Source organism: Myotis nattereri, assembly GCF_964212035.1.
Source record: "Myotis nattereri genome assembly, chromosome: X".
NCBI classification, from domain to species: Eukaryota; Metazoa; Chordata; class Mammalia; order Chiroptera; family Vespertilionidae; genus Myotis; species Myotis nattereri.
The window spans coordinates 126,515,511-126,535,099 of NC_138078.1; the positions used below are offsets into that span (position 1 = coordinate 126,515,511).

Sequence of the window (19,589 nt, forward strand, 5' to 3'; positions counted from 1 at the left end):
AAGGGTCCTGGGTTCGATTCCGGTCAAGGGCATGTACCTTGGTTGCGGGCACATCCTCAGGAGGGGGTATGCAAGAGGCAGCTGATCAATGTTTCTCTCTCATCGATGTTTCTAGCTCTCTATCCCTCTCCGTTCCTCTCTGTGAAAAATCAATAAAATATATTTAAAAAAAAGACTGAGAATAACAATAAAACTGAAGGCAGAGGAAGATCTCTGGAAGCTTTGAGTCTTTGCCCTATCTCCTTCTGCACCCAGGGCTAAATAAAGCAGACCTTGGTACACATCTTGGACCTTTCCAAAGGCACCCAGGCCCAAAAAAGAGAGCCATAATCTGTGGATTGCTGATAGCTCCAAATAGTACTCAGGGCCAGTCACAAACAGCATCTTACATTGTCCTAAACCATAAACTGGAAGTCACAGCAGATCTACCTAATACATATACACAAACCCAAACAGGCAGCCAAAATAGGGAGACAAAACAAGCCTGCCCGACCCAACATCTCCACGCCCACTTGTGCTGCTGCCATGACCGATGTGGAAGACAGTGAGGAGCCCTGCTCCCTATCCTTTCACTATGCGAGAACAGGCTCCAAGTCAGGAGGTGACAAACTGTTCTCTCTCAAGAAGTGGGATGAGGTGGCCACATTGAGCTGGGATGTGGAATGTGGTACGTGAGCCATCTGCAGGGTCCAGGTGATGGATGCCTGTCTTAGATGTCAAGCTGAAAACAAACAAGAGGATTGTGCTGGAAGACAGCTTATGGAGCTGTAGAGGAACTAGGGCCACCACATAATTCACAGATTCTAGAGCTGTGGTTGGACATCTCCTAAGCACAAACCTTACACAGTGGTCTGGGGCGAATGTAATTATTCCTTCCACAACTGCTGCATGTCCCTGTGAGTGAAACAGAACAATCATTGCCCTCTCTGCCATCAAGACTGGGTGGTCCAAAGAATCAGCAAATGAGAGTGGTGAAAGGGCTTCTTAGTGCATTTGTCCAGAGCCCTGGTGAATCGCCTTATCAAGTGTCCTACAATGGCCAGGACACTCCAGAGGACTAAGTCCTCATATAGGAGGAGATGGATTTTTGGTCCTTGAGGACTCATCAAAGGCATTGGGTTAGCATTTTGTCCATTTTATTTTCAGAAATTCTCTATAATTAAGAAGATAATTTATTAAAGATGGTCTTTCCTATCTCTGTGGTATGTGTCACACTGCTCAGAAGTGCTATAAAGGAGGAGAGAACTACAAATTGAATGACCTTTATCATTTACTTATTAATATCTAAGGGGCTGTGGAAGCAGTTCTATTCTGAAGAGAACTTTTTGCATGTTTAAGGTTGATCAGTTAAAAAAAAGACAATGTTATAGTAACAAATAAAATGCAGTTTAAAACCCAACTCTTATCCTTAATTTGTTCCTGGTATTTATTTTAGACAGGAAAGGGGATGATTCATTAAATACTTATTTGATATGACAATTTTAAGTTTGGGCCAGAGAGTAGGGTAAATAAGATTTCATCTTTGGGCATATGGGATTTTGCTTGTCTTTTAGGTTTTTGTCCTCTTTCATTGACTCATACAAAAAAACCTAGATCTGCACACCTCACTGTTCAGTCATTCAGTAGGAATGAACAGAGGTATTTTCAAGTTTTAATCAGATTGTGGTATAATTTAACTATGTTTCAGGTAGACTGTTAATAATGTTTACCACTATAAACATTATTAACAGTCCACCTGCTTGGATCAAAAAAAGTTTATTTTATTACACAATGTTTTAATAAACAGTTTATTCTGTTTACTTAAAAAAAAGCAAAACAAAAAACAAAAACAAAACAAGCCCCAAATAAAAGAACAAGAAAATTATCCAGAAGAAGAGCTAAATGAAACGGAGATAAGAAAGTTATCAGATATTGAATACAGAATAATGATCACAAGGATACTCAACAATAGGAGGAAAGATATAGAAACTATGAAAAAGGGCCAATTGGAAGTGAAGAATGATATAACACTAATAAAGAATAGATTGGAAGAAATACACAACAGATTAAGGGAAACTGAGAATCGGATCCGTGATTTAGAAAACAGGGTAGAAAAAAAACACTCAATCAGCGAACAAAAAAGAAAATAAAAATTATAAAACAGGAGGACAACTTAAGGGAACTGTGAAACAACATGAAACCTAACAATATTTGTATCATAGAAGTACCAGAATGTGAATAAAGTGAGCAAGGGATAGAGAACTTTTTTGAAGAAATAATGGCAGAAAACTCCCCTAACTGGTGAAGAAAAATGTCATGCAATTTCAGGAGGCACACAGAGTCCCAAGAAAGAAGAAACTAAACAGGCTCACACGCAGACACATCATAATTAAAATGCCAAAATTAAAGACAAAGAGAGAATCATAAAAGCAGCAAGAGAAAAGCAATTGGTTACATACAAAGGAGCTCCCATAAGGCTGTAAGCTGAGTTTTGATCAGAAACTCTGCAGGCCAGGAATAAAAGACATGGAGAATTCAAGGAAATGAAAAACAAGAATCTGAAACCAAAAGTACTATATTCAGCAAGGCTATCATTCAAAAATAGATAGTGAAATAGAGCTTCCCAGACAGAAAAGGGCTAAAGGAGTTTAAAACCACCAAACCAGCACTTCAAGAAATGCTAAAGGGACTGCTGTATTTAGAAGAAATAGAGATATAGAGAAACATAGGTATAAAAAATTAAAATGGCAATAAATAAGTACCTATCAATAATAACATTAAATGTAAATGGGTTAAATGCTCCAATCAAGAGACATAGAATAGCTGAATGGATACAAAAACATGACCCAAATATATACTGTCTACAAGAGGCCCACTTTAGGACAAATGACTCACGCAGGGTGAGAGTAAATGGATGGAAAAAATTTTCCATGAAAATAGAAAAGAAAAATTGCTGGGGTAGTAATAGTCACACCTTACAAAACATACTTCAAAATGAAGGCCATCACAAGAGACAGTAAAGGTCACTACATAATACTAAAGAGATTGATCTAACAAGATAACAAGAGGATATAACCCTGGTAAATATATATACATGCAATATAGGAGCACCTAAATATAAAACAAAACAAAATAAACAAACAAAAAAACAAACAAACAAAAACTTCTGGAGGACTTTAAGGGTGGGATCCACAACAATACAATCATAGTAGGGGACTTTAACATCCTACTGACTTCACTGGATAGATCTTCCAGACCAAAAAATCAACAAGGAAAAAGTCACTCTAAATGACAAACTGGGATAGATAGATTTAATTGACATTTACATAATATTTCACCCCCAAAAGCTGAAGAATATACATTCTTCTCAAAGTGCACATGGGTCACTCTCAAAGATTGACCACATGTTAGGGCACAAAACAAGTCTCTACAAGTTCAGGAAGATTAAAATAATAACAAGTATTTTCTCAGATCACAATGGTGTGAAATTAGAAATAACCTACAGTAAAATACTCAAAAACATTCAAACACATGGAGGCTAGCATGTTATAAAGCAATGAATGGGATACCAATGATATCAAAAAAGAAATAAAAAAAAACTTCCTAGATACAAATTAAAAGGAACACACAATAAACCAAAAAGTATGGAACACAGCGAAATAATCCTGAGAAGGAAGCACATAGCACTACAAGACTACCTCAAAAAACAGGAAAAAATTTTAATAAACTATATAACCATACAACTTAAAAAATTGGAAAGAGAACAAGAAAAGCTCAAAGTACATAGGAGAAAATAAATAATAAAGGTCAGATCACTTCAGAAGGAAGATGGTGACCGGAGGGAAGGTACGGAGGGAGAGACTGTGAGAGAGCGAGGGAGCGATAGAGGAGTGTATGGATGTGTGGTGTGTGTGTGTGTGTGTGTGTGTGTGTGTGTGTGTGTATGAGCTAGGGACAGTTAAATTCTGCATGTCTTCCAAGGGGGTGCCAAACCTGGCAGTCTTAGACAGCGGAGCTCCGCTCCCAGTGGGACACTCCTGGGTGGCCAGCGCAGGCACAGAGACCACACCATCTTGAGAAACAGAGCTGCTTGAGACTAGGATCCTGGCCTCAGCACCACCCAATCTGGTCTCAGACACAAACTAGGACCCTGCAGCCACTGGGGACAGAGACCTGCGACCACAGCTACAGACCCACAGACACCAAAAATCCAGACATCCCAGTGACAGATTTATGTGAGTAACAGAGCCCATCCCCCTCGCTGCAGGCTCCATAGTAACTGATAGACCTGCCCCTCACATGATTTGTGTCGCTGCAGGAATTTGAGCCTCAGAGCTTGCAGACACTGAGAGTTGGTTCCCCGTAGCACCTCTGCAGGAACTTGAGCCTAGGAGTGCTCAGACACTGTGAATTTGTTCCCTGCAAGGCAATTGGGCGACCAGACCCAAAGACCATGCAGGGCAGTAGTGCCACCTGACTTTGATTCCGGGCAAGCACTCACTGAAGTACCCCAAGCTAACCGGGACACTGATTCTGCAGTCAGGAGGCAGCACTAAGCCCCAGTAACTTGACTCTGTTTCTTATCACGTGCGCCTGGGATCCCTAATTTCCAGTGCATTCACAGTAAGAGCCAGTGACTCCAATTCTTGGTGCATGCACACACAGGGACCCTGAATCTCAGCGTGAGGCTGAGATACTGGATTCCTGGGGAACTCTGACTCCTGGCACATACTAGGGGGTTTTTATTTACAACACACGCCAGGGGTCTCTGTTTCAGCACTGTGCAGGGCGGTGTCGCCGATTCTAGGTGTGCACATGAGACCACACTAAGCACTGGTAATGCTACCTCTGGGTGAGCCTGGTTCCCACCAACCCACGACAATCACAAATCTTAGTGTCAGAGATCTTCAGTGACACTAAAGTGGTGCAAAGCTCCCACTGCACATGGCCCAGGCCCACACAACTCAACATTTGAACCTTCAGGTGATAGTCAAAATGGGGAGATGACACAATCCCCAGAGGAAAGACAATGAGGAGTCGCCAAAAAAGGAAATTAGTGAAATTGAAGCATGCAACATGACAGAAAAAGAATTCAGAGTAATGGTTGTACAATTACTTTTTATACACGGGGCTCTTTTTTTTAGCACTGAATTACTGAAAATGCCAACCAGACTCTCAGATTGGCCAGCCAGTTCTTTCCAAATCTTGGTGAGTGTTTGGGGATAGGTTGAGTTTTGTTCTTCCTTTACATTGAATTTTCAACTCACCAATTGAGATTTAAAAGAGGAAATTTGTTTTTAAAATACTTTTTCTAAATGATTTTTTTTTGTAGTTACTGTATATGTACCAAGAAATCTATAACTTAGGGATTTATTTTTTTATTTATTTTTTTATTTTTTTGGAATTATTTGTTAATTTTACTACAAACTTTACCAAAGTTTGCAGCTCATACCTCATACCTCGTAGCTCATACCTCAATAGAACAGGGATATTTTAAATCACATAACTGCAGACAAACTGGAACAATATTGTTTGAAAGGTTTTTTTCCTCTTTATTAGGTGGTTAATGTATTTCTCATCTCATTCGCCGGATGGATGAGAAAATCAACAACCTATGCAAGAATCAGGAAGAAATGAAAAGTGACATAGCTACAATAAAAAAAAAAAAAAAAACCATGGAAGGTTTCAATAGTAGACTAGAAGAAGCAGAGGACAGAATTAGTGAGATAGAAGATAAGGTAGAGAAACAAGCTCAATCTGAACAGCAACTGGAGAACAAAATTAAAAACCAGGAGGAGAGCCTAAGGGAGCTTTGGGACAACATGAAACAAAGTAACATACGCATAATAGGGCTGCCAAAAGGATAAGAAGAGCAGCAAGGATTAGAAAATAAATTTGAAGAAATAATGACAGAAAAATTCCAAGATATGGGGAAGAAAAAATTTACACAAATACAGAGCGTCCCAAACAAGATGAATCCCAAAAGACCCACAGCAAGACATGTCATAATAACAATGGCAAATCTTCATGACAAAGAAAATCTTAAAGGCTGTAAGAGAGAGACAGAGAGTTACCTACAAAGGATACCCCATCAGATTATCAAATGATTTCCCAACAAAAACACATCAAGCTAGAAGGGAATGGAAGAATATGTACAAAGTGTTGCTAAGCAAAGGACTGAATCCAAGAATACTCTATCCAGCAAGACTATCAATCAAAATTGAAGGGGAAATCAGGAGCTTTGCAGGAAAAAAAAAGGTTAAGGGAGTTTATCACTACCAAGCCAGCAATGCTAGAAATGCTAAAGGGAATTCTGTAAAAAGAAGGAATAAAAAGGTAAGAAAGAACACAGGCTCAAAAATAGAAATGAATACAAACAAGAACCTTTCAATAATATCTTTAAACGTAAATGGACTAAATGCTCCAATCAAAAGACATCGAGTGGCTGAATGGATAAAAAGCCATGACCCATATGTATGCTGTCTATAAGAGACCCACCTCAGAACAAGGGACTCACACAGACTGAAAGTGAAGGGATGGAAAAATATGTTTCAGGAAAATGGAAATGAAAAAAAAAAAGCTGGGGTAGCAATCCTTATATCTGACAAAATAGACCTCAAAGTGAAGGCCATAACAAGAGATAAGGAAGGCCACTTCATAATACTAAAGGGATCAATACAACAAGAGGATATAACCCTGATACACATATATGCATCCAATGCAGGAACACCCAAATACATAAAAAAAAAAAATCCTGGAAGATATCAAGGGAGAGATTGACAACAATACAATCATAGTAGGGGACTTAAACACACCACTGACATCACTGGATAAACCCTCTAGACAAAAAATCAGCAAAGAAACAGCAATCCTAAATGACTCACTAGATCAAATGGACTTAATTGACATCTTCAGAACATTTCACCCTAAAGCCACGTAATCTAGGTTCTTCTCAAGTGCACATGGAGAATTTTCAAAAATAGACCACATATTGGGCCACAAGCAAAGGCTTCCCAAATTCAAGAAGATTGAAATCATACCAAGCATCTTCTCAGACCACAATGGCATAGTATTAGAAATAAACTACAATAAAAACAATCCAAAAAACTCAAACACTTGGAAACTGAATAGCATGCTACTAAATAATGATTGGGTTACCAATGAGATCAAAGAAGAAATTAAAAACATCCTGGAAACTAATGACAATGAAAACACAAAAATCCAAAATCTATAGGACACTATGAAAGCAGTCCTGAGAGGGAAGTTTATAGCTCTACAGTCCTACCTCAAAAAACAAGAAAAAATGATAGTAAATCGTCTAACTCTACAAGTCAAAGAATTAGAAAGAGAGCAACAAGAAAAGCAGAGAGTGAGCAGAAGGAAGGAGATAATAAAGACCAGAGCAGAAATAAATGACATAGAAACCAAAAAAAAAAAAAAAGAAAAATACAAAAAGATCAATGAAACCAAGAGCTGGCTCTTTGAAAGGATAAATAATATTGATGAACCTCTCACAAGGCTCACCAAGAAGCAAAGAGAGAGAACCCAAATAAACAAAATCAGAAATGAAGAGGCAAAATAACAAGAGACCCCATAGATATTCAAAGGATTGTTAAAAAATACTATGAACAACTCTACTCCAACAAATTAGACAACAAGAAGAAATGGACATATTCCTAGAAAAATATAACCTTCTGACACTCAATCAGGAAGATTCTAAAAATCTCAATTGGCCAATAACTATGGAAGAAATTGAAGCAGTCATCAAAAAGCTCCCAGCAAACAAAAGCCCAGGGCCAGAGGGCTTCACAGGGGAGATTTACCAAAAATTCAAGGAAGAACTAAAACCTATCCTCCTCAGAATATTCCAAAAAATTCAAGAGGAAGGAACACTTCCAAGCTCATTCTATGAAGCCAGCATAACCCTAATACCAAAACCAGATAAAGACAACACAATGAAAGAAAATTATAGGCCAATATTCTTCATGAACATAGATGCCAAAATCCTCAACAAAAATTCTAGCAAATCATATCCAGCAACACATCAGAAAGATCATACACCATGACAAAGTAGGATTTATCCCAGGGATGCAAGGATGGTACAAAATCCACAAATCAATAAACGTGATACATCATATAAACAAACTGAGAGATAAAATTCACATAATCATATCAATTGATACAGAAAAGGCATTTGACAAAATCCAACACCCTTTCTTGATAAAAACTCTCAGCAAGGTAGGAATAAAAGGATCATACCTCAACATAATAAAAGCCATATATGACAAACCCACAACCAACATCATCCTCAATGGTCAAAAATTAAAACCAATTCCCCTAAGAACAGGGACAAGGCAGGGATGTCCAATCTCACCACTCTTGTTCGACATGGTACAGTAAGTACTAGCCATTGTGATCAGACAAGAAGAAGAAATAAAAGCCATTCAAATTGGAAAAGAAGAAGTAAAACTCTCCTTATTTGCAGATGACATGATACTGTACCTAGAAAACCCTAAAGACTCCATGAAAAATTATTAGACTTAATAAATGAATTCAGCAATGTATCAGGATACAAAATTAATGCCAAAAAATCTATGGTATTTCTTTACACCAATAGTGAAGATACAGAAAGAGAAACTAAAAAAGCAATCCCATTTACCATCGCACCAAAAAAATTAAGCTACCTAGGAATAAACTTAACTAAAACGATAAAAGACCGATATGCGAACAACTACAGGACTCTGAAAAAAGAGATAGACAAAGACATAAAAAGATGGAAGAACATACCGTGTTCATGGATTGGTAGAATCAACATCATCAAAATGTCCATACTACCCAAAGCAATCTATAAATTCAATGCACTCCCCATTAAAATACCAACGGCATATTTCACAGATCTAGAACTAACGTTCCAAAAATTCATCTGGAATAAAAAAAGACTTCAAATAGCTGCAGCAATCCTGAGAAAGAAGAACAAAGTAGGTGGGATCTCAATACCAAATATCAAGCTGTATTACAAAGCCACCGTTCTTAAAACAGCTTGGTACTGGCACAAGAACAGACATACAGATCAATGGAATAGAATAGAGACCCGAGAAATCCATCCAAACCACTCTGCCCAATTAATATTCGACAAAGGAGGCAAGAGCATACAATGGAGTCAAGACAGTCTCTTCAATAAATGGTGCTGGGAAAATTGGACAGTTAGATGCAAAAAGATGAAACTAGACCACCAACTTACACCATACACAAAAATAAACTCAAAATAGATAATAGAGTTAAACATAAGATGGGAAACCATAAAAATACTAACGGAATCCAAAGTCAGCGAAATCGCGGACATATGCCGAAAGAATTTCTTCACTGATACTCCTCCTAGGACGTTGGAAACTAAAGAGAAAATAAATAAATGGGACTACATCAACATAAAAAGCTTCTGCACAGCAAAGGAGACCATTAACAAAACAACAAGAAAGCCCACTGCATGGGAGAACATATTTGCTAATGTTATCACCGTTAAGGGTTTAAACTCCAACATTTACAGGGAAGTCATACAACTTAACAAAAGGAAGATAAACAATCCAATCAAAAAATGGGCAACGGACCTAAATAGACACTTTTCAAAAGAGTACATACAGAAGACCAAAGGCATATGAAAACATGCTCAAAGTCACTAATTATATGAGAGATGCAAATCAAAACAACAATGCGGTATTATCTCACATCTGTCAAAATGGCTATCATCAGCAAATCAACAAACAACAAGTGTTGGAGAGGATGTGGAGAAAAAGGAACCCTTTTGCACTGCTGTTGGGAATGCAGACTGGTGCAGCCACTGTGAACAGTATGGAGTTTCCTCAAAAAACTAAAAATGGAAGTCCCATTTGACCCAATGATCCCACCTCTAAGAATATATCCCAAGAAGCTAGAAACACCAATCAGAAAGGATATATGCACCCCTATGTTCATAGCAGCACAATTCACCATAGCTAAGATTTGGAAACAGCCTATTGCTCATCAGCAGATGAGTGGATTAAAAAACAGTGGTACATCTACACAATGGAATACTACGCTGCTGTAAAAAAGAAGGAATTCTTGCCATTTGCAACAGCATGGATGGAACTGGAGAGCATTATGCTAAGTGAAATAAGCCAGTCAGAGAAAGATAAATATCACATGATCTCACTCATTTGTGGAATATAGTGAACAACATAGACTGATGAGACAGGGAGAGATCCAGAGACAGTGAAGCAGTGATCAGACTTTCAACCTCATAAGGAAGGTATGGGAGAGAGGGGGTAGAGGGGAGAGATCAACCAAAGGACTTGTATGCATGCATGTGGGCCTGACCGATGGACACAGACAACAAGGGGATGAGAGCATGGAGGTGGGGTTTATGGGAGGATGAGGTCACATATGTAATACCTTAATCAATAAAGAAATTAAAGATTGAACAAAAAAATAATAAAGGTCAGAGCAGAAATAAATGACACAACCTTAAAGACTCTACCAAAAACCTACTAGATTTAATTAATGAATTTGCCAATGTAGCCGGATACAAAATTAACACCCAGAAATTGATGGAATTTTTATTGATTTCAGAGAGGAAGGGAGAGGGAGAGAGAGATAGAAACATCAATAATGAGAGAGAATTATTGATCAGCTGCCTCCTGCATGCTCCCTACTGGGGCTTGAGCCCAAAACCCAGGCACGTGCCCTTGACCAGAATCGAACCTGGGACCCTTCAGTCCGCAAGCCAATGCTCTATCCACTGAACCAAACCGGGGAGGGCTGGAATTTTTATATACCAAAAATCAACTCTCAGAAAGAGAAACTAAAAATAAAAATCCATTTACCATTGCAACAAAATAATTAAGATAGTTAGGAATAAAGTTAACCAATGGGGTAAAAGCTTTTACTCAAAAAACTACAGGATATTATAAAAGGAGTTAGAGGAAGATATATACAAGTGGAAGAATATACTGTGTTCATGGACTGGTAGAATTAACATCATTAAAATGTCTATACTACCCAAAGCAACCTATAGATTCATTGCAATCCTTATTAATATACCAATGGCATATTTCGCAGACCTAAAACAAATACTCTAAAATTTTATGTTGAACCAAAAAAGACCCCAAATAGCCAAAGCAATCTTGAGAAAGAACAAATTTGGAGGGATCACCATACTGGATATCAAGCTATACTATAAAGCCACTGTAATCAAAGCAGCCAGGTACTGGCACAAGAACAGGCATATAGATCAATGGAACAGAACAGAGAACCCAGAAATTGGCTCAAGCCATTATGCTCAATTAATACTTAACAATGGAGGCAAGTGCATACAATGAAGTAAAAATAGTCTCTTTAAAAAATGTTGTTAGGAAAATTGGACAGGTACGTGTACAAAAATGAAACTAGACCACCCACTTACCCCATGCACAAAAGTAAACTCAAGATTATAGAAGACAAAGTTGTGAAACCATAAAAATCCATGAAGAAAACCTAGGTAGCAAAATATCATACATTTCATGTAGCAAACTTTTCACTGATACAATGCTTAGGGCAAGATAAACAAAGGAAAAAAAATAAACAAATGGGACTAAAGCAAAATAAAAAGCTCCTTCCCAGCAGAGGAAACCAGCATCAAAATGAAAAGGGAACCCACTGTATGGGAGAACATATTTGCCAATGATACAACTGATAAGGGGTTAATTTCCAAAATGCATAAAGTTCTCATACAGCTCAACAAACAAAGATAAACGATCTAATAAAAAATGGGCAGAGGACCTAAATAGACACTTCTCCAAAGAGGACATAAATGGCCAAGAGACATATACGTATATGCATAACCCATGGACATAGACCAGGGGTGGGCAAACTTTTTGACTCAAGGGCCACAATGGGTTCTTAAACTGGACCAGAGGGCCGGAACAAAAGCATGGATGGAGTCTTTGTGTGAACTAATATAAATTCAAAGTAAACATCATTACATAAAAGGGTACGGTCTTTTTTTTCAATAGTTTTATTCATTTCAAATGGGCTGGATCCGGCCCGCGGGCCGTAGTTTGCCCACGGCTGACATAGACAATAGGGTGGTGAAGGCCTGGGGTGGGAGGCAGGGGCAGCCTGGGAGAGGTCAATGGGGGGAAAAGGGGACATATATAATACTTTCAAAAATAAATATTTAAAAAAAGAAAAAAAAGTTCAATGTCACTAATCATCAGAGAGATGCAAATAAAAACAACAATGAGGTATCAGCTCATACCTGTCAGAATGGCTACCATCAACAAATCAACAAGTGACAAATGCTGGTGAGGTTGTGGAGAAAATGGAACCCTAGTGCACTACTGGTGGTAATGTAGGCTGGTATAGCCACTATGGAAAACAGTGTGGATTTTCCTCAAAAAATTAAAAATGGAACTTCCATTTGACCCATTGCTCACACTTCTAGGAATATATCCTATGAATCCTGAAACACCATTCAGAAGGAATATATGCACCCCTCCGTTCATAGCAGCCTTATTTACAATAGCTAAGATCTGGAAAAGCCCAAGTGCTCATCAGTAGATAAATGGATAAAAACGTTGTGGCACATTTAAACAATGGAATACTATGCAGGTATATATATAAAAAAAAGAAGGATCTCTTAAGTTTTGAGACAGCATGGAAAAATCTGGAGAGTATTATGCTATGTGAAATGAGCCACACAGAGACAGAGAAGTATCACATGATCTCATTTATATGTGGAATCTAAAAAACAAACAAAATAGATCCAGAGACATGGAAGTATGAAACAAATTTAGGATTTTCAGAGGGAAAACGTGGGCGGAGTTCAACCAAAGAACTTATATGCATAGGTACATAACCCATGGACACAGACAATAGTGAGATGAAGGCCTATGGAGGGGACAGGAGTGGGGAAGAGGGGTTCAATGGGTAAACAGGGGGACATTTGTTATACTTTGGACAATAAAGATAATTTTTAAAAAATGTTTCTTATTGTACTTGTAACATCTTTGCCACCATATCTTCTCAGTCCCCTTAGGATGAGTATGTGAGGAGCGTATCCCAGAGCCATCTTTCTGACCCCTAGTTCTCTTGATCCACTTTGTCCTCTTCTCTGCTAGTCAAATTCTGTCTCATTACAGATAAATATTTTCAAGTACCCACATTTATATATAACATACATAAGATAACTTTAGTATACTGCAAAAGAAGGATGATTAAATTTCACATATAATTGAAATTGGAGTTGTTCATCCCACACATGAAAACCTTATCAATTATGTGTAACTAGAGGCCTGGTGGACGAATTTGTGCACCAGTGAGGTCCCTCAGTCTGGCCTGTGGGATCGGGCCAAAACCAGATCTCCAACATCCCCTGAGGGGTCCTAGATTGCAAGAGGGGACAGGACAGGCTGAGGAACCCCACTGGTGCATGATTGGGGCTGGAGAGGGATGTGGGAGGTTGGCCAGCTGGGAAGGGACCATGGGAGGGCTCCAAGGCATGTCCAGCCCATCTAGCTCATTCCCTATCGATCTGCCAGACCCCAGCAGCAAGCTAACCTACCAGCTGGAACATCTGCCCCCTGGAGGTCAGTGCACCTCATAGTGAGCTGTTGAGTTGCCTTAGCATATCATTAGCATATTACACTTTGATTGGTTGAATGGATGACTGGACGACCAGACACTTAGCATATTAGGCTTTTATTATATAGGATTGGTCTTTAATCCTAACATCAGTGCCTCGCTGAAGCCTCTCATTTGAAAGCGAATGTTTCTTACCTTGTGAAATAACTTTCTGGTTACAAATTTGTATTCATTGTATAATCATTGGAACCCCTAAGATATTCAGGTCTCTATTTCTGACACTGTCAGTAATGGGTTGTGGAAAGCTAAAGCGAAATTTAAAATGCAATAGACTTCAGATAGAAAGTTATGCCCTTACAGGATCCTACATCATATTACCACATAAATTAAGAATATTATAGCATTTTAGAGCTGGGTGAAATTTTGAGATAATCTAGTCCAGCACTCTAATTTTTCAAATGGATAAACTGACACCCAAAAGAAAGAAGCTAACTCAGGTCATACGCTTGTCAATAGCCAAAGACAGGATTAGACTCCCAGACATTAGTCTCTCACTCAAGGGGTCTTTCCCCCTCTGTCATGCAAAGATAGGAACTAAGTTACTCAAAACAGCTAAAAATTAACATCAGAGATGTGGTTAAATTACATAATTAATTTCAACACCCTTATTGCCCTGATAAAGTAAAAAAAAAAAAAAAAAAAAAGCACACAGGAAAAAAATGAATAATAGGTTTGTTATAGCCACTAGTACTTGTTTCTGTATAAAAGTGTTTCTTTAAATTTGTGACCCAAGATCTAATCCAGAAGCACAGCATGTTTCATTTCACACTGTCATGTGACATAAAACTACTTAATATAACCTGACTCAGAGTGACATTTCTATTGCATTGCATCTCAGTAGAAAGAAATAACACTTTCTTCCACTGGTAGGTAATTATCTTTACCAGTTGATATTGTTTCACTATTTCAAGGTAGAAATGGAAAGCAGGTGTGTTCTTGAGAGTGTATCCTGTAAAGAGATACTAGGATAAGGAATTTGTGGGAAGTCTTTTTGGTAGGGTCATAGGAGTTCGGGCACCATGAGTGAAAGAAAATATTTTGCTTAACAAAAGACTTATGTTTTGCATCGAGAAGAAGTTTCATTGGAAGGCAAAGTACAAAATGTATTTTGGAAGCAAAGTTAAAGTGGGACGATGATTGCAGGCCAAGAGGTGCTAGTTTGAAGTAAAGGGCAAATATCTAAGCATTATTTATATTAACAAGAAAGTAACCTGGACATAGAAAGATGAATGGTTTGATGGAGAAAAAAAAACCATAACATTAATATCACACACTTATATTTTGAGCATGAATCTCAGAACTTTGTGTTTTTATGTTATATATATATATATATATATATATATACATATATATATATATATATATATATATATATATATATATATATTATTGATTTTTTACAGAGAGGAAGGGAGAGAGATAGAGAGTTAGAAACATCGATGAGAGAGAATCATCAATCAGCTGCCTCCTGCACATCTCCTACTGGGAATATGCCTGCAACCCAGGTACATGCCCTTGACCGGAATCGAACCTGGGACCTCTCAGTCCACAGGCCGACGCTCTATCCACTGAGCCAAACCGGTTTTGGCATGTTTTATTTTTTATAACTACCCTATAAAGCAGTTATGATTATACTCATTGGGGAAGCTGAAGCCTGAGAGGTAATAGTTTGCTAGGACTCCTATAACAAAGTACCACAAACTGAGAGGTTTTAACAGCAGAAATTAATGGACTCATAGTTCTGTAATTTAGAAATCTGAGATCATGATTTTAGCAAGGGGTTTTTTTGTTTGTTTGTTTTTTTAGGGCTGAGGTAAGAATCTGTTCCAGGCCTTTCTCCTTGGCTTATAGGTATATGTATTTTTGCTACATCTGTTCATATCATCTTTATGTGATTATTTGCCTCTGTCCAAATTCTCACTTTTTATAAAGACACCAGTTATATTGAATTAGAGCCCACTGTAACTTTAACTTGACTATTTCTGTAAAGATCCTCTCTTCAAATAAGGTCACACTCCAAGGTACTGGAAGTTAGGACCCAGACCCGGCGCACCGTGGGACCCATCAATGTACCTCCTGGTGACCGATCTTTGGTCATTATGGTATTATGACTACTGAGTTTTTATTATATAGATTCCCCAATTTTATTGAGGTACTAGGAGCCCAGTGCACGAATTTGTGCACCTTGAAAGGAACTGTGGGCCGCGAGGCTGCAGTAGGCACAGGGGCAGGTCTCAGCCCATCCTCTGTGCCCCCACCAGGCCCCTCCCACCACAGCCCCCAGGCCCTGTCTGCCGGCAACCCCACTCCTGATGCTGCTCCCATGTGCTGATGGCACCAGCCCCACTAGTACCCACTGACGGTGTGGAGTGATTGGAGCCAGCAACAGCAGTGGGTGTGAGCGGGGCTGGCACTGTCAGTAGATGCAAGTAGTGGCTGCTGCCCCAATTGCCCCTCAGGAGCAGGGAGAAGTGGAGAAGCCCTGAGGGTTGATCAGGGCTGGCAACCACCTCTCGCACCCGTTGATAGTGCCAAGTGATCGGGACCAGTGCCGGGTACTGGAAGCAGGTGTGAGTGGTGGTTCCGGCACCTGCTGCAGGTGCGAGTGGGGCCAGCAGGTGGCACCAGACAGGACTGCTGCGCACAGGAGTAAAGAATTTTCAGTAACCACCAGAGGCTCACCCTGATGACAGTGACCAGTGCCCCGCCTTGGTCTGGCACCCCTCTCACTTGCTCCACCATCCTGCCATGGCCAATGCACACAATGTTCCGCACACGCCCCCTGGTTGTCAGCGCATATCATAGCGACTAATTGTTTGGTTGTTCGGTTGCTCTGGCTGTTCCACCATTCGATCTATTTGCATATTAGCCTTTTAATACATAGGATAATTGACAAATGAAAAGTATATATACTTAAGGTATGCAATATGATGTGTCGATATACCTATACATTGTGAAATGGTTACCACAAATTAATTAACATATCCATTACCTCACCTTTGTGTGTGTGTGGAAGGAGAATGGGAATAGATCTTAAATTAAAACTTCTCACCAACACACACACACACACACACACACACACACACACACACACACAATGGTAACTATGTAGAGGTGATGGATAAGTTATTTAGTTTGAGTGTGGTGATCTTTTCACTATATATTTTCATATTCAAGTTGTATACTTGAATATATACCACTTTTGTATGTCATCTGGATGTTGGCTACTGAATACCTTTTTCTGGAAATTTTTCCTTATTCTGGATATGTGAGTCTGGATTTGCAAAAATTCAGGACCATTGCCCACAAAATGATCCTGTACAAAAAGTTGTATCACTTCACAAAAATTATTGGAAAGAGGAAAAATAGCAGGAAATGCTAAAGCAGTCAATCAGATTATCCAGTTGTTCCAGTACATTTATTGAAAATACTATAACTTGCAATATTTTTGCCAATATATTTCCTAGGGAAAGGGAAACAAAAGAAAAAATAAACAATTGGGACTACATCAAACTAAAAAGCTTCTGCACAGCAAAATAAATCATCAAAAAAATGCAAAAGGAACTCACTATATGGGACAACGTATTCACCAATGATACATCTGAAAAGGGGTTGATATCCAAAATATATTAAATACTCAGGCAACTCAACACCAGGAAAGCAAACAATCCAATTTAAAAATGGGCAAAGGACCTAAAGGGACACTTCTCTGAAGAGACCAAGAGATATGTGAAAAAATGCTTAAAGTCACTAATCAGCAGAGAGACGTAAATTAAAGCCATAATGAGATTGTCACCTCACACCTGCCAGAATGGCTGCCATCAGTAAATCAACAAACAAGTGCTGGTCAGGATGTGGAGAAAAGAGAATCCTGATGCACTGTTGCAAACTGGTGCAGCCATTGTGGAAATCAATACAGAGTTTCCTCAAAACATTACAAATGGAATTGTCATTTGACCCAGTGATCCCACTTCAGGGAATATATCCTAAAATTTTTGAAACTCCAGTTCAAAAGAATATATGTACCCCTATGTTCATAGCAATGTAATTTAAAATAGCCAAGATTTGGAAACAGCCAAGATGCCCATCAGTAGATAAGTGGATATAAAAGCTGTGGTACAGTTACACAATAGAATGCTATATGATCATAAAAAGGGAAGGAAATATTGTCCATTGTGACAGCATGGATGGACCTGGAGATATTATGTTAAGCAAAATAAGCCAGTCAGAGAAAGGCAAATGCCATGTAATATCACTCATATGTGGAATCTAATGAACAAAATAAACTGAGAACAAAATAGAACCAGAGGCATGGATACATGGAACAAACTGACAGCTGTCAAAGGCAAGGGGGGAGAGGGTCTGTATAAAAAAAGGTCAAGGGATTAGTCAAAGAATATATATGCGTAACCTAAAACACAGACAATGCTGTGGTGATGGCCAGAGGGAAGGGGGCTGGAGCTGGATGGAGGTGGGCAAAAGGGGGGTTGAATGGGGACTTCTATAATAGTGTCAACAATAAAAATAAAGTTAAAAAAGAATAACAATAAAGTCATGTATGAAAAAAGTGTGTCTATGGAGGGACAGGGATTCTTGGGTGTTGATTATGATAGCTAGGGTTGGAGAGGTAGTGAGGGTGAAAAGGTGATGGGAAACTACTGCCAAATTCTAAGCAGTGGAAAAACTCTGCTACTCTTGCGCTGTAGGGGATGGATTAGAAAAGGGACACATTTAAAGGGAAGAAGATGGGTAGAGTGTTGTAAGAGTACTTATACTCTGGGTTAGTGTTGATGGTAGTTTCAATTGGAGCAGGGGTCAGAAAACTACAGCCTACAGGCTAAATATGGCCCACCACCTGTTTTTATAAATAAAGTTTTATTGCAAAAGAGGTAGGCCCATTCATTTATGTACTGTCAATGGCTGTTTTAGTGCTACAATGGCAGAATTGAGTAGTTACTGAACAATGACTGGGAATGAAGAGAAGTGGATGATTCTAGATTATATCATAAATGAACTTTGTAATCTTGTATTAATTTTTTTAGTTCTTATTTATTTATTAAAATGTTCAAATATAAATTAAAATAGAAAATAGAATAATGAATACTCATCATCTAAATTTAACAATCTATATATATAAAAGCCAAGCTACCAGAACGACAGAAGAACAGAGAACATCAGAATGACCAGTCACTATTATCTGCACTGCGGTGGCCAACCAGCGCAATCGGGGCCCCTCCCCCAAGCCAACACCAACCCTGATCACCCCCCCCCCCCAACCCCGGTCAGGGGTGGGGTCAGATGGTCGACCTCTTGTGGCCCCTCCCCTCGCTGGCCTGGCCCAATTGGTCTCCATCGCTGGCCAGCTGGACCTGATCCATGCACGAATTCATGCATCGGGACTCTAGTTGTTAATATTTTGTAATACATGCATCATCTATTTTTCCCTGTGGCAATATAACAGTATTTAAGCCATAAATACATCCATAACAATCTCTTAAAAATTTACTTTATACATCTAATAGAAGTAGTTCCCTAATATCATTTAATAACCATCATTTTAAAATTTTCTTAGTTTTGCAAATGCTTTTTTTAGCTTATTTATTCAAACTAGATTAAGAATCTAATTTAATAAGCAGAATAACCTTTAGAGAGCTCTTATTGATCTTTTTATATGGGAGTCATGATGCAAATAGTTTTCAAGTATTATTTCCTTGAAAAGTCATATCAGCTCTGAGAAATATATATTATTACCTTTTCAATTTTACAGACATAAATATTAGCACTCAGAGAAGTTACTTTCCCCAAATTATATAGCAAGAAAATAGCAGACCCTGAACTTAGACCCAGGAATTTCATCTTCTAAGTGCTATGTTATACTTTACATTTTATGATTTAAAAAACTTGTTGCCTAATCATGAATGGTAGAGGACAGAGTAGAGGTCAAGAATGAAGTCTAC

At 38.6% G+C, this 19,589-nt stretch overlaps 1 pseudogene across 1 annotated transcript; it reads left to right on the forward strand.

The window, feature by feature from the left end:
• The first annotated feature begins 525 nt into the window (after nucleotides 1-525).
• On the forward strand, nucleotides 526-966 carry LOC308512034 (RING-box protein 2-like; annotated as a pseudogene). The gene is made up of 2 exons: nucleotides 526-742; nucleotides 848-966. The product of its transcript is annotated as an RING-box protein 2-like (transcript).
• Nucleotides 967-19,589: the final 18,623 nt, after the last annotated feature.